Genomic DNA, 13115 nt, shown 5'->3' with positions numbered 1-13115 from the left:
TCCAGAACAGGGATGTCCCTTTCAGAAGAGTTAGCAGGATGACATGTATTGGTTATTCCTGAAGAGTGCCAAGATCTGTCGCTATGATCCTACATGCATGAAACTATTTCTGTGACTATAGGTTCCATGTCCTACTATGAAGTCAATATGATAACGGTGGCTAAATACCAGAGGTGATGAGCCATTAAGAGTAGTTACTATGAGTATGACGTAAGGAGGACAAATGTGTAAAACGTGTGTGCCAAGACTGGAAGGCAGTTGTATTCATCATCCAGCTCGGCATTTATTATAAAGTAATAAAAAGTATATTTGAACTCACATGCTCCGGTATTTGTGAAATATGACAGACTAAATATTTCTATGACAATGGTTTCAGAACAATGTGTGTGTATATTTTAATGTAGGCGTCATGTGCCAGCGGAAGGGTTTGCATGAGTTCTCCTGCATGCTCATTGTTCAGTGTGGTTGAGGTACATGAAAAACCCGCAGACTTGTGTGTTTTCGGGAGGAAGTGGGCCCTTGACTACTGACAAAGGTCCCCTTCTACGTTTCAGGTAACATCTTGTGTCACTTCCTGTATGGTGGTCTCCGTGACAGAGACACAGTCTGTCTGTCTGTCCACATACAGTGCATTCAGAAAGCATTCAGACCTCTTGACTTTTTCAAGATTTAGTTACATTTAGTTACAGCATTGTTCTAAAATGGATTACATACATTTTTTTCCTCGACAATCTACACACAATAACCCATAATGAAGCCTCCCGGGTGGCGCAGTGGTCTAGGGCACTGCATCGCAGCGCTAGCTGTGCCACCAGAGACTCTGGGTTTGCGCCCAGGCTCTGTCGCAGCCGGCCGTGACCGAGAGGTCCGTGGGGCGACGCACAATCGGCCTAGCCGGTAGGGATATCCTTGTCTCATTGCGCACCAGCGACTCCTGTGGTGGGCTGGGCGCAGTGCGGGCTAACCAAGGTTGCCAGGTGTACGGTGTTTCCTCCAACACATTGGTGCGGCCGGCTTCCGGGTTGGAGTTGCGCTGTGTTAAGAAGCAGTGCGGTTGGGTTGTGCTTCGGAGGATGCATGGCTTTCGACGTATGAAAATAAAAAACTGAAATACCTTATGACATAAGTATTCAGACCCTTTGCTATGACACTCAAAATTGAGCTCAGGTGCATCCTGTTTCCATTGATCATCCTTAAATATTTTCTACAACTTGATTGGTGTCCACCTGTGGTAAATTCAATTGATTGGACATGATTTGGTCTCACAGTTGACAGTGCACGTCAGAGCAAAAACCAAGCCATGTGGTCGAAGGAATTGGGGAAGGGTACCAAAAGATTTCTGCAGCATTGACGGTCCCCAAGAATACAGTGGCATAAATCATTCTTAAATGTAGGAAGTTTGGAACCCACAAGACTCTTCCTAGAGCTGGCCGCTCGGCCAAACTGAGATATTGGGGGAGAATGGCATGAGTCAGGGAGGTGACTAAGAACCCGATAGTCACTCGGACAGTGCTCCAGAGTTCCTCTGTGGAGAATGGAGAACCTTCCAGAAGGACAACAACCTCTGTAGCACTCCACCAATCAGGCCTTTATGGTAGAGTAGCCAGATGGAAGCCACTCCTCAGTAAAAAGTACATGACAGCTCGCTTGTAGTTCGTCAAAAGGCACCTAAAGGACTCAGACCATGAGAAACAAGATTCTCTGATCTGATGAAACCAAGATTGAACTCTTTGGCCTAAATTCCAATGGTGGCTAGCATCATGCTGTGTGGATGTCTTTCAGACCCATGGACTGGAAGACTAGTCAGCATTGAGGGATAGATGAACGGAGCAAAATACAGAGAAATCCTGCTCCAGAGTGCTCAGGACCTCAGACTAGAGTAAAGGTTCACCTTCCAACAGGACAACGACCCTAAGCACACAGCCAAGACTACGCAGAAGTGGCTTCAGCGACAAGTCCTTGAATGTCCTTGATTGGCCAGCCAGAGCCCGGACTTGAACCTGATCCAACATCTCTGGAGAGAACTGAAAATAGCTGTGCCAAAAAAAATAGCTGCAACGCTCCCGATCCAACCTGACTGAACTTGAGAGGATCTGCAGAGAAGAATGGGATAAACTCCCCAAATACAGGTGTGCTAAGCTTTTAGCATCATACTCAAGAAGACTTGAGGCTGTAAACGCTGCTAAAATTGCTTCAACAAAGTACTGGGTAAAGGGTCTGAATACTTACGTAAATGTTAATTTTTCATAAAAAAATAAAAATAAATGAGCAAACATTTCTAAAAATGTGTTTTTCCTTTGTCATGAGTATTGGGTGTAGATTGATGAGGGTAAAACAACTATTTAATCCATTTTAGAATAAGGCTGTAATGTAACAAAATGTGGAAAAGTCAAAGGGTCTGAATACTCTCCAAATTGCACCATAGATATAAACACATACTGTACAGAAACCCCCTAACTGGAACAGTGGCCTTACCAACCATGCAGTGACACTGAAAATAGCAGTCACAGTCAGACAAACAGTGATTTCATAAATCACTATGACCTTGACTGTAGGATTTTGAGGCTATGAGCCAGACCTGGTCAAGTAGTTTACACATGGAACGTAATACAGTAATGGAAATGATGAATAATTTGGTACAGAATGGCACTTGCAACACCAGCGTTGTGGGTTCGATTCCCTCAGGTGACCAGTACCAAAAAGTATGAAAATGTATGCAGTCACTGTAAATAACTCTGTGTAAGAGCATCTGCTAAATTACAGAAAATGTACACCATTTACATGTAAATACCCCACACTTGATGTTGACCTTTGCTTACTTGGAAGACCTCTTTGCAATCACATTTCAGTTTTGGAAAGCAGGAGATCTTACGACCATGTTCTTGAAGCGTGTCATTTGTGTGTGTTAGTTGAAGAACTACAGTAGTTTAATGTTAAAGTATAGTGAGAGGTCCTTTCTATCTTAGATGTTATAAAATGTTGCACATCACTATTTTTATCAGAGAAAGGATGTCACGTCTCAAGTTCTATTTTGACATTTCTCTTCTATTCTATAATGTTCTATAATAGTCTATAATATTCTATTCCGTTTTATTACCAGGGGTATTCAAATGTAATGCCAGACATTCAATGATAGACTTTTGTTATCAGCAATGTGGTTCAAACTGAAATGTTGCCACCCCAGCACTTTTCCTGGTTTGGTAAAGAAGAAGTGATACACAGTACCAGTACTGACCAGCTCATCAGAACTGCTGCAGAGAGGATATGACATTAGAAAACTGTCCTTTTCAGGCACACCCTTCCCTAAAAAGTAATTATGAAAATCTCAATGGGTCTTCAGCTGATGGGGTACGGCAATTGAACTTAGCTCATGAGGCATTTATAAGTTACATTGTTCAAGAGTCAATGGGTATATATACCATTAAAGAGATTCTCCGGCACTTTTGTATACCTTTTAGCCAGTAGTTGTGAAAGTATCTCTCATGAGCCAAAAGTGGTCCTTGAAAATTGCGTACTACTTCACATATGTTCTGATTGCTCTCCCTCTGCTGTGATTGCATGATGTACATCTTGCTAGATGTCACTCATATGGCGAGGGGCTAAAGCTCCTTGGTAGAACTCAAATTGCTAGGGGGCTGGCCCACATGGGGGAAATGTAGGAAAAACTGAGAAAACTGGGAAAACTGAAAAGATTCAGTGACTGAGTTTACAAGCAAGTGAATAGGAGATGTAGTACCCACTGTTACTATTAAAACCCACCCTAACCAGAAACCGCGGATCGATGGTAGCATTCGCGCGAAACTGAAAGAGCGAACCACCGCATTTAAACATGGCAAGGTGACTGGTAATATGGCAGAATATATACTCCGCAATGCAATCAAACAAGTCAGTACAGAGATAAAGTGTAGTCGTAATTCAATAGCTCAGACACGAGATGTATGTGGCAGGGACTACAGATAATCACAGACTAGAAAAGGAAAACCAGCCACATCGCGGAGATCCACATCTTGCTTCCAGACAGGCTAAACACATTCTTTGCACGCGTTGAATATAACACAGTGTCACCGACGCGGCCCGCTACCATGGACTGTGGGCTCTCCTTCTCCATGGCCGACGTGAGTAAAACATTTAAACCCTCAAAAGGATGCCCAGTTGGCATCCCTAGCATTTCCTCGGGGCATGCTCAGACCAGCTGGCTGGTGTGTCTTACTGTACCCAAGAAGGCAAAGGTAACTGACTATCGCCCCGTATCACTCACCTCTGTCATCATGAAGTGCTTTGATGGCGCCGACGGAGATGGCAGTATTGCAACTAGCTCTTAAGCAACTCTGCAGTATTTTGTTTGTTTTTGTACTATTTTTTTAACGTTATTAGCTCAGGAATTGTTTTGTGTCATTACACCGGGAAGTATTTTGTTTGTTTTTGTACTATTTTTTACGTTATTAGCCCAGGAATTGTTTTGTGTCATTACACCGGGAAGAGTTATTGGATATTAGAGCAGCGGTAACTCACCAGAACTTCCATCATTACGACCAGGATTATGACTTCCCTAAAGTGGATCCCTTGTTTGCTCTCCCTAGAGAAGGTAGGCCTATTTGGTAAAAGACCAAGTCAATATTATGGCAGGAACAATCAAATAAACAAAGAGAAACAACAGTCCATCATTACTTTAAGACACAAAGGTCAGTCAATACGGAACATTTCAAGAACTTTTAAAGTTTCTTTAAAGTGCAGTTGGAAAACCCATTAAGCGCTATGATGAAACGGGCTCTCCCTCTGGCATTACTCATCTCATATGTATATACTGTATTCTATACTATTCTACGGTATCTTAGTCACTTAATAATGTTTACATATATTGCATTACTCATTTCTCATCTCATACTGTATGTATATACTGTTGTCATGACTTTGCCCTGTTGAGTGAGGATCATAAAACCCCCTTTCCCTCTCTTCCCCCTACCGGTTTATGACCCCTCCCCACAAAAACCTTTACCCCTTCTCTCTCCACTGACTTTTGAAAATCTGTTGTTACCACAGAGAGAGACTTTGCAATGCAGTAACATCAAATGGTTGGGAATGGAACCATATTTCTGTAATCCAACCAGTTGAAAGTATCCGTTGATACTTAAAGAATATGATGTCAGATCAGTTGTTGTCTGGGACATTATTACTGATGACAGGACAACATATATTGTATCTATAGTCTACACCTTCTAGTTATCAGATGCACATGGAATTGTTGTGCAATTTAAATGTTTAAATATGAAACTATTTGTGAAAATATTAAATGTAATTCTAGCCTTCTAAATGAGAGAATTGTTTTCATAAGTAAACTATGCTCACTCATTGGCCACACCCAAGTGAACAGACATTGGTTGGAGAGGGATGAAACACGTCCTTCTCTTCTCCAGTATAAAAGCCCCCATGACCAAATTCACATCAGACTTAGCAAACCCCAGCGTGAGCTGTTGTTGCGAATGTTTGAATTTCCACTCTACATAACGAAATTTACATGAGACCAGTTCCTGACGATGTGAGGACTGATGTCCATACATTTAAAAGGGCTAATTTCAACGTGGAGGTGACGATCACTGCGCTGGAAGGATGAGTTTCGACTAGACCAGCCAGAATACAGCACGAGCTGAGTATGGCAACTTGGTATTAACTTTGAACTCTTATTTTATTAAATAAGTGATACATCCTAGGCGTTGAGTTATCAGCTGCAGCTGCAAACAGAAAGGACAGGGAATCCTATGAGAAGACAGGGTACTTCAACGTATCCGCTCTACAACACTACGACCAGAAAGATTCTACAAAGGACAAGGCAATCTCTGCTGGGCAAACCAGTCTTCCATCTTCGACCCATCTATCGAAGTGCAGCTCAGTGAAAATATATATCTTGCATTTTCCTTTTCCCGAATGGCCATGACTGTATACTGTATTCTATACTATTCTACTGTGTCTTAGTCCGTTCCGCTCTGACATCGCTCGTCTATATGTATATAGTCTTAATTCATTCCTATTTAGATTTGTGTGCCTGGTATATATATATTTTTTTGTAGAAGCACAAGCATTTCGCACACCCGCAATAACATCTGCTAATCACGTGTATGTGACCAATACATTTTGATTTGATTTGAAAATGGAGCACCACTGTCAAACTAGGGACGTCCTGGCTAATTAGGGTAAGACAGTAATTATCCTCATACAACATAATACACTACTATATATACACTGCTCAAAAAATAAAGGGAACACATAAACAACACAATGTAACTCCAAGTCAATCACACTTCTGTGAAATCAAACTGTCCACTGAGGAAGCAACACTGATTGACAATAAATGTCACATGCTGTTGTGCAAATGGAATAGACAACAGGTGGAAATTATAGGCATTTAGCAAGACACCCACAATAAAGGAGTGGTTCTGCAGGTGGTGACCAGACCACTTCTCAGTTCATATGCTTCCTGGCTGATGTTTTGGTCACTTTTGAATTCTGTCGGTGCTTTCACTCTAGTGGTAGCATGAGACGGAGTCTACAACCCACACAAGTGGCTCAGTTAGTGCAGCTCATCCAGGATGGCACATCAATGCCTTTGTGCAAGGAAGAGCACGAGGAGCACTGCCAGAGCCCTGCAAAATGACCTCCAGCAGGCCACAAATGTGCATTTATTTGGGGGGCCGCACAGCCCTCCATGTGCTCGCCAGAGGTAGCCTGACTGCCATTAGGTACCGAGATGAGATCCTCAGACCCCTTGTGAGACCATATGCTGGTGCGGTTGGCCCTGGGTTCCTCCTAATGCAAGACAATGCTAGACCTCATGTGGCTGGAGTGTCAGCAGTTCCAGCAAGAGGAAGGCATTGATGCTATGGACTGGCCCGCCCGTTCCCCAGACCTGAATCCAATTGAGCACATCTGGGACATCATGTCTCACTCCATTGCACCACAGACTGTCCAAGAGTTGGCGGATGCTTTAGTCCAGGTCTGGGAGGAGATCCCTCAGGAGACCATCCGCCACCTCATCAGGAGCATGCCCAGGCGTTGTAGGGAGGTCATACAGGCACGTGGAGGCCACACACACTACTGTCCACAATAAATGCTTGATTTGTTCGATAATGTCCATCATTTATGTCCAAATATAATCCTTTTGTTCGCGCGTTTAGTAAACAAATCGAAACTCATGAGGCGCAGGCAATTCCAGCGGAAATGGTGGACGAAACTTCCAAAAAGTAATATTACTGGTCGTAGAAACATATCATGATTTCTACGACCAGTAATATTACTTTTTGGAGGTTTCGTCCACCGTTTCCGCTGGAATTGCCTGCGCCTCATGAGTTTCGATTTGTTTACTAAACGCGCGAACAAAAGGATTATATTTGGACATAAATGATGGACATTATCGAACAAATCAAGCATTTATTGTGGACCTGGGATTCCTGGAAGTGCATTCTGATGAAGATCATCAAAGGTAAGGTAATATTTATCATACTATTTCTTACTAATGTTGACTCCAAAACATGGCGGAAATCTGTTTGGCTAGCTTGGGCTCTGAGCGCCGTGCTCAGATTATTGCTTTTTCTGTAAAGTTTTTAAAAAATCTAACATGTATATAATCAATCTTTCGGATGTTTTCATTATAAATTTTCAATAATATCCCAACTGGAGAATCCCTTTGTCTGTAGAAAATCCATGGAAAAATAAGTCTCTTTCACATGACCGCGTGCCACGCACCCTGGGCTCTCTGCCAGACCACTCACTCAATCCCCTTTCATTCCCCCTCCTTTAGAGCAGATTCCTCAAAACAGTTTCTAATTACTGTTGACATTGAGTGGAAGGCGTAGGAAGTGCAACTTTAACCATATCACTCTGTGTATTCAATAGGGCAGAGTTAAAAAACTATTAACTATTAAGATTTCTCACTTCCTGTTTGGATTGTTCTCAGGTCTTTGCCTGCCATATGAGTTCTGTTATACTCACATACATCATTCAAACAGTTTTAGAAACTTCAGAGTGTTTCCAAATCTACTACTAATAATGTGCATGTATTAGCAACTGGGACTGAGGATATATGCATATTCTAGCTTTTACGGCTGAGTAGCAGGCAGCTTAATTTGGGCATGCTTTTCATCCAAAAGTGAAAATGCTGCCCCCTACACCAAAGAAGTTTTAAAGGGGCACACACACATTTAACAACACCATCACAGGATATAGAAGTGAAGTTATCACATTTCAATGATGTTATCTCTTCTCTCTTCTAGGGAATCAGAAGAGATGTAATACCAGTTAGCTGTGTTCTCCTGGCTGGGAGTTCTACAATGGATCATGTTACTACTTCTCTAAAGACAAACTGACCTGGGAACAGAGTTAGAATGCCTGCATCCACGATGGAGGACACCTGTTCATCATAGAGAGTCAGCAGGAGCAGGTAGGATTGGAGGTGTAGTACACTATATATACAAAACTACATGGACACCCCTTCAAGTCAGTCAACATTACCAACAAGTCAGTTCCATTTTTGTCCTGCTAAGGCTGCCCTGGTCAACTGTGACTGCTATTATTGTGAAGTGGAAAGGTCTAGGAGCAACAGCAGCTCACCCGCGAAGTAGTAGGTCACACAAGCTCAAAGAACGGAACCGCAGAGTGCTGAAGCGTAGCAGTCTGGCCTAATCTGCATTTGGTGGATGCCAGGAGAGCACCACCTGCCCCAATGCATAGTGACAACTGTAAATTCTGGGGCTGTTTTTTATGGTTCGGGCTAGGCCCCTTAGTTCCAGTGAAGGGAAATCTTAAAGCTACTGAATACAATGACATTCTAAACAATTTTGTGCTTCCAACTTTGTGGCTACAGTTTGGGGAAGGCCCTTTCCTGTTTCAGCATATCAATGCCCCCATGTACAAAGGGGGCTGTTATAGAAGCAAAGGTGGGACCAACTCCATATTAATGATTTTGGAATGAGATGTTTGACGAACAGTTGTCTCTTAGTCATTTAGTGTAATTTATTGTTACATGACTCTCAGATATAAGTGCAGACTTCACGTTAGGATACATCCTTCTTTCAGTATCTCTGTGTTTTGCATGTCGGTCTCAATTGGTTGACTTGAGTGGAAAGCATACAGGGCTCTCACTCTTCAAGTTAAAAATATACTTCATTTAGAATAGTATAAAAAATTAACGTTCAGCCAGCAAGGCTTTCATCAGGATGAGAACCATTGGTCCATTGCTTGACAAATGTGTGGTTTTCTCCATAGGAGTTTATAAAACAGTTGTAACACTGAGAATTGATCCTTGGATTGGACTGACAGATGAGAAGCAAGAGAAATTGTGGGTCTGGATGGACAATACAACTCTTAATGAGAACATCAAGTCAGGGTGTTTTTAAGGCATACATTTGCACACATCTACACACACACAGACAACTCAGCTGAACACTCAAAAGCAAAACATTGTATACATAGGTCAGTTGTGACCAAAAATATTGGCACCCTCCACTTTTATTAAGTAATTCCCTATTTCTTCTCAAATAAGTTGAAACAGAAAAAAACATTTGGTCTCTACCATAAAGGCCTGATTGGTAGAGTGCTACAGAGATGGTTGACCTTCTGGAAGGTTCTCCCAACTCCACAGAGGAACTTTGGAGCTCTGTCAGAGTGACCATCGGGTTCTTGGGCACCTCCCTGACCAAGGCCCTTGTATTGCTATTGTTGATTTACACTGTCATCTCAACCTTCTATTCAGGAAAATGTAACTATGTAGTTGGAGATGGGTTATAGCAATTGGATTTCATTTGTAAATTCCACTGTTTTGTATACATTTATATGTAAAGTATGTACAATGCTAGATGTAATTAGACATGAAGTAAAAAGATGTAAACATTTCATTCTCCATGTGTTTGCGGTTCGGTGTTTGAGTCTATGTCAAGTCTTAGTCAATGTAACAGCAGTGAGTCTCTGAGAGGGTTGGAGGGGTAGTTTATCTCCTGTTGTGCAGTACACTGTGTCTGGTTTGCTGACATTATTCCCAGATCCTTCTGCTTTTAGCTGTAATTGATTGTCTTACTTTTGTAGTTCATCCACACAACCAGCTGGATGTTACAGAACATACTGAAATGGATAGATGGATAACTTTCTAGTGAAATTAGTATTCATAATTAGACATACAGTATATATTATAGAAAAATAATAATATACTCAGATGACTGATTGGTTGGATGGTTGCTGGAATGGTGAATTAATTGATTGATTGAGTGAGTGAGTCCAATTCAGGAACTAAACTGAAATTGTATTTCAATAATTAAATGTTTTAATATTTTTTTTCTGATTACGTCTCAAGTCAGTGCAATGGAAATGCACCGTAGCAGGTAATGGAGAAGATGCATAAAGATGGCAGAATTCAGATATGACATCATTGTTTTAGAAATATCCACTGAGTCTTTAAATGACATGGTTTAATGTGCCAATAAATCAGCACAATCTACTTTTTCAAATTGCCAGCATCTTGAAGCTAAAATTGGGATCATGTATGCTGTGCTAATGAACGTACAGCAAAATATTAACAGAGAGAAATGTGAAATACTCAGAATTTAGCAAAACAAAGAATGTGTGGTTAAGTGCATGGAGGCCGCCATCTTTATGGACCTCCGCTATTGTCACATCTATTTTCTATGAACACTTGTTAAATGTTGACAAAAGGTCACTGGACAAATTAATGGGAGCCTAGCTACAGACATGTAACATCAGAGGGTTTCTGAGACGGATGTATCTCCCATTGTGCCGTTCACTGTCTGGTTTGTTGAAGTTATTCCACACTTTGGGTGGTGCTGTGCTGCAGCTGGTTTCTGTACGGTTGCTGTTGAAGACTGATATAGGCTCTGCCTCAGAAGCACACTTTGTCCACTTGATGGTGATCTTGTACCGCTGGTTGCTGCACAGTACTGTAAAATGCCTGTTGGGGGAACTGTAGTTATTTCCTCTCTTCTGGTGGTGTACTTGTCCCCTGGTTGGCCCTCTTCTCCTCCTGATGCTGCTGCTGGTACTGCTGCTCCTGGTTGACTTGCAGTGTTGTAGATTGATGTTACCTCAGGAAACCCTGTGTTCTGTGGTTCCAGCCTCTCGCTGACTGGGTTGACATGTTAGGAGAGACATACTGTAATAACATTCAAATAGTCATTCTATAAAATGTTATAGAAACAAAGCTCCAGCATCCTAGAAAGACCTTGTATCTCACATTTTGGTGATTTTAATTAGTTTGTACATGAATTGAAAGTACCTGCATTGTCAGATCCTATTTACACCATCTCCTGGTTGACATGATCCATCCTACACCAACTAACACAATGAAAAACAATCCACCACTAACACCACCCACAATGATGCCAACTGGTGATGCTGCAGCTCTCCCCTTCTTCTCAACAAAACCTGAGACGTCTCTCTCACACACACACACACACACACACACAAACACACAAATCAACATTTTGCTGGAGAACAATAATAATAACTATGACGTTAAAACCTTGTTGACATATAAATAGATTTGTATAATGATAGAAGGTATGAACAGAAGGTAGAAGTTAGTAAATTAGACTTACATATGTCATTCAGGCGTTGTGATTTGGTCTCTGTGCTGACATGATTGTTGACGATACACTTAATGAATCCATTACCACTGGAAACAGTGATGTTGACCTCAGAGACTGACAGAGAATCCTGGTACAGTGGGCACTGACCTCCATCACAGACAGAAAACATCCAGCCTGAACAATTCACTGTGATGTTACAAAGTCCTGTACTTAACTTGTAGTATGTCACCTGCATGGCTGGAATGGGAACAGCTTCTACAACAACCAACACAGTTCAGAAAGATACATTTGACCTGTATGACTGGTGAAGACACTTTAAAAGAGATTAGCTTTTGGAAACAAATCAGAAACACATAGCCGACTACCAAAACACAACAAATCACAAAACTCACCCAACACCTTAAGTTTGTATGAAGACGTTGAATCTGTCCAATCGTTTTTCTTTGTATTTGCAATGTAAATTCCACTGTCTGTGTCCGTCAGATTCTTAATACACAGAGTGTGGTTCACTGGGTTATAATCTACCTTCTTCTTGTATTTAGGAGAGATCTCTTTATCATCAACCATTACAGTACTATTGACCTTCCATCTAAGTCCTTTAAGTTCCTCAGGTTGTTCTGCTACAGTCAGACACACTGAACCTCCCTTCAACCCATACTGGTCAATTGGAGCGTCTTCAGCCCAGGTATCTAAATAGAGGAAAAGGTTGCATCTGCTTATTCAGTGAGGGAAAAACACCAAAAACAAACCAGGCTAAAACATTTTCAATGTACTTTTACAATTCTTATTTGAACTTTTTCTTCTGTCCTCAATGCTTAATCCCTTTGGAAAATACAGGTGCACCATTAAGTAAATCTGTCCATATTTAGTAAATCTGTCCGTATTGTATAATATCAGCCAGTATTTTTTTAAGCAGTGCTCACATTCCAAAACTGGTACCTGAATCTGTAATGTTTCTCAATTCATAACATTGTTTACAATTCCAATTGATATATGAATCCAATTCATACAAATCGTTAGACATTTTTTGTCCTTAAGATCCTGTTTAGTCACTTAAAATAAATGTATATAGATTACCTGTCAGGATGAGTAGAAACCACAGAATATTCCATTTAGAATTGATACAGTCTGGCATCGTTCAATGATCTCTGTAAAGATTAAGATTAAGTGAAAATAAAACTGGTGACTGGTGCATTACTCATCTCATTACTCATGCATTACTCATCTGGGGCGGCAGGGTAGCCTAGTGGTTAGAGCATTGGACTGGTAACCGGAAGGTTGCTAGTTCAAATCCCTGAGCTGACTAGGTACAAAAATCTGTCGTTCTGCCCACTGTTCCTAGGCTGTCATTGAAAATAAGAATTTGTTCTTAACTGACTTGCCTAGTAAAATAAAAATCTCATCACCTTCTTCAATTGTGTTTTTCATTGAGTCAGAGCAAAAAATATATATATATAAATGTTATATAAAAAAATATATAAGTACTTAGACCCTTTACTCAGTACTTTGTTGAAACCCCTTTGACAGCGA

The 13115-nt window shown here is 41.2% G+C and overlaps 1 long non-coding RNA gene across 2 annotated transcripts; it reads right to left on the bottom strand.

The window, feature by feature from the left end:
- Positions 1–8988: 8988 nt before the first annotated feature.
- Positions 8989–12783, bottom strand: LOC121847424. 2 transcript variants are annotated; one of them, XR_006084266.1, is made up of 4 exons: positions 12663–12783; positions 11978–12274; positions 11273–11840; positions 8989–11122 (listed from the first exon to the last, which is right to left on the bottom strand). It is a non-coding gene; the product is annotated as an uncharacterized LOC121847424 (long non-coding RNA). The 2 variants fall into 2 exon arrangements; XR_006084267.1 differs by lacking the exons at positions 11978–12274; positions 12663–12783 and having other exon boundaries at positions 11273–11421; positions 11595–11920.
- Positions 12784–13115: the final 332 nt, after the last annotated feature.

The sequence above is a fragment of the Oncorhynchus tshawytscha genome, linkage group LG10 (genome assembly GCF_018296145.1).
Source record: "Oncorhynchus tshawytscha isolate Ot180627B linkage group LG10, Otsh_v2.0, whole genome shotgun sequence".
In the NCBI taxonomy this organism is placed as follows: domain Eukaryota; kingdom Metazoa; phylum Chordata; class Actinopteri; order Salmoniformes; family Salmonidae; genus Oncorhynchus; species Oncorhynchus tshawytscha.
Note: the sequence above shows the minus strand (reverse complement) of the source record. Positions and strands in the feature narration are given on the sequence as shown.